An 820-nucleotide genomic window follows, 5' to 3' on the forward strand; every position below is an offset into this window, starting at 1 on the left:
AGAAAGGGAGAAGGATGAGGGAGGAAAGAGAGAGAGAGAGGGGGGAGGGGAATGAGGGGGGGGGAGAGGAAGTGTTCGTGAGAAAGAAAGGAAGTGGTGTCGCTGGAAAAGGAAGAGGACTTTTGTTGCCTTGTAGTGGGCCATTTTGCCAGACGAAGAGAGAGAGAGAGAGAGAGTTTACCTGAGGGTAATGGAAAGATGAAAGAAGAAAGCGATAGAGAAAGAGGACGTACTTCAGGAGAGAGAGAGAGAGAGAGAGAGAGAGAGAGAGAGAGAGAGAGAGAGAGAGAACGTAGCTACATAACAGTGCCTATATCACAAGCTTAGCGGGAACGAGAGACACTAATTGCTTGTTATATGAGAGGGGAGGGGGTTTAAATGGGGGGGGCTTAAAAGGGGGGGGTTGGATTTGGCGGGGGGTAAAGGGGCTTAAAGGGGGGTTGAACTGCCTTGGGCACGGGCTTTAAGGGGTCTAATTTAATTTTTTTTTTTAAAGGGAGGGGCTTAAAAGGGAGGGGGAATGGACATGCTTTAGGGTAAGGGGGCTTAAGGAGGCTGGATTTGCTTGGATTTTAAGGGATAAGGGGGCTCAGAATGGGGCTTTAAAGGGGTAAAGAGGCTCTAAAAGGGGGCTGGATTTATTTCGAGAGGGGACTGAGACCAAAAATGATTCGATTTTTTAAGGATCAATGGGTCTTTAAAAGGGACTAAATTTTTGGTCATATAAGGGGTTAAGGGTTTTTTTTAAGGGGGGGCTGGATTTTTTTTTGAGGGTGGGTGGGTGGGGGGGGGGAGGATTTGTCGGTCATTCATTTTAATT

Source organism: Coenobita brevimanus, chromosome 100 (assembly GCF_032717465.1).
Source record: "Coenobita brevimanus isolate Jiangsu-jjx chromosome 100, ASM3271746v2, whole genome shotgun sequence".
NCBI classification, from domain to species: domain Eukaryota; kingdom Metazoa; phylum Arthropoda; class Malacostraca; order Decapoda; family Coenobitidae; genus Coenobita; species Coenobita brevimanus.